The following is a 2,698-nucleotide window of genomic DNA, read 5'->3' as shown; positions in this document are numbered from 1 at the left end:
ATATGTCATCCCATTGCCTTCTTGCCTGCATGGTTTCTGCTGAGTAGTCTGAACTTATTCTTATTGATTCTCTCTTGTAGGAGACCTTTCTTTTCTCCCTGGCTGCTTTTAAAATTTTCTCTTTATCTTTGGTTTTGGCAAGTTTGATGATAATATATCTTGGTGTTTTTCTTTTTGGATGAATCTTAAATGGGGTTCGATGAGCATCTTGGATAGATATCCTTTCGTCTTTCATGAGGTCAGGGAAGTTTTCTGTCAGGAGATCTTCAACTATTCTTTCTGTGTTTCTGTCCTCCCTCACTGTTTTGGTCTCCAATCACATGGAAGTTATCCTTCTTGATAGAGTCCCACATGATTCTTAGGGTTTCTTCATGTTTTTAAATTCTTTTACCTGATTTTTTCTCAGCTATGTTGGTGTTAATTCCCTGGTCCTCTAGATTTCCCAGTCTGCATTCTAATTGCTCGAGTCTGCTCCTCTGACTTCCTATTGCATTGTCTAATTCTGTAATTTTATTGTTAATCTTTTGGATTTCTGAATGCTGTCTCTCTATGGATTCTTGCAATTTATTAATTTTTCCACTATGTTCTTGAATAATCTTTTTGAGTTCTTCAACGGTTTTTCAGCGTGTTCCTTGGCTTTTCCTGCAGATTGCCTACTTCATTTCTGAGGTCATCCCTGATGTCTTGAAGCATTCTGTAAATTAATTTTTTATATTCTGTATCTGATAATTGCAGGATGGTATCTTCATTTGGGAAAGCTTTTATTCTTTTGTTTGGGGGGTTGTAGAAGCAGTCATGGTCAGCTTCTTTATGAGGTTTGATATCAACTGCTGTCTCCGAGCCGTCAATAAGATATTGTAGTCATTTATTCTGTATTTGCTCACTGAGTCTTATCTTGTTTTGTTTTCTTTCTATATATGTGGATGGGCTACTAGATTGTGCTGTCTTGATTGTTGTAGCCCTTGACTTACTTATGACCTATTACCAGCTGGTTTCGGCTGTTACTAGATATATATGCCTGAGTCCATTCACTATTCTTGAGTAGAATCCGATTTTGGGTCATCGAGTGTGTGATGCAGCCTATCACCTATCCACCTTGAGAAGTAGTGGTGATATTTGTGTGCACCAGATTCTAATAGCAGCTGGAGTTCACACTCCGGGGCGGGGGGCGGGGGCAGGATGCTGACAGGCTTCCCCCAAGTGTCAGTGAGGTAGGTGTGTCTCTATTCCTAAAGCACCTTGGTAGGTGGGCTCTGCAGCTGTACCTTAGGCCCCCAATGCAAGTACCTCTAGAGATTGGTGGTAGGTGTCACTCTCCTTAGACCCCTAAGGCAGGAGGCTATTTCGTCTGGGGAGAGCTTCAGCCCTCACTTCCCTGTTGTGGATCAGTTAGGGCTCTGTTGAATATGCAGAGATATCAGACCTGGGAAACTTGTCTTTCCAGTAAATCCGCTAAAAAAAATGTAGTCAGATCCCTATGAGAAATGCCTTTGCATTATAATAGCCACCTTGTTCCCTGTAGGGATGAAAGCCGGAGACTGTGGATCACATATGCTTGGTTGAGCTGGTTCTGTGGTTTTAGTCCAATTAGGGAAGGATTTTTGGTCCCTGGGTTTTTTGTGGTTGCTTCTTTTTTTTTTTCCTAGGCCGGAAGAATGGGTTAGGAGAAGACCAAAAAAAAAAAGGGAAAAGAAAAACCGCAGAGCAGTTCTCCCTCTGGCTCAGGAAATTCCAATGTTAATGAAGCCGCCTGGGAAGGGGAGGGGAGGGTTCAGAAAAACAGGACAGTAGCACCCCAGAATATAGACAAAGTTACTTATCTTGCTTGGGATGACTATTTTATCTGAGATTTCCGAGGGGCGTGTCGCCAGTGTTTGCTGGCTGGGTAGAGATTGTCCCCGAGGGTCAGTCCTGCAGAAGGCGCGGTCATTTTCTCTGCTGCCAGTCCAAAGCCCAACGTCAAGGTTCCCTGACTGCGGTTCTGCACTCCGGCTCCAAAACCAGTCGCTGCCTCCTGGTGACTTCTCCTCCCACCAGCCGAGTTGCCATGCTGCCCACGCGGACCGGCTGGGCCCCCTCCTGGGGTCAGTTCAGGGGGGTAGGGCTGTGCCCCGTGTTTGGCGGTCACAGGATGTTGTGTTCAGCTCCCCTGCGTCCAGTCCTAAGCCCAGTGCCAAGGTTACCTGACTGGGACGCTGGCTCCAGGCTCCGAATACAGTCTCTGCTTCCCCGTAGTTGTTCGTTCTCTGCCTCTGTCACTCAGGTCAACTCTTTAAACCTGTGTTTGTTGATCAGGGTTTGTAGATTGTCATGTATGTGATTGATTCACTTGTTTTTCCGAGTCTTTGTTGCAAGTGTGATCCGAGGTAGCATCTACCTAGTCAGCCATCTTGGCCCCCCTCCCACTTTTATATTTTTAAAGACATTTTCCCTGGCTACAGAATTCTACATGAACAAATCCAGCATTTAAAAATGTTATCCTATTCTGATTTTCATAATTTTAGTCAAGCCAAGGAAGGTAGACAACTGTTTATGGAATATTGCTGACAAAGTCCACAGATAAATGTGATAGTAGATGAAGTGGTTGATGGGAATAAAAAAGGGAGTTTTAGAATGGAATAAATTATATGCATGTTTGTAAAGGCATGGGAATGACCCATTAGCCCAAAAACCATTAGAGAGGTAAGGAAAGATGGGG

This window comes from Loxodonta africana, chromosome 4 (assembly GCF_030014295.1).
Source record: "Loxodonta africana isolate mLoxAfr1 chromosome 4, mLoxAfr1.hap2, whole genome shotgun sequence".
Classification (NCBI taxonomy): Eukaryota; Metazoa; Chordata; class Mammalia; order Proboscidea; family Elephantidae; genus Loxodonta; species Loxodonta africana.
The sequence above is the reverse complement of the archived record's forward strand: the minus strand, read 5'-3'. Positions refer to the sequence as shown.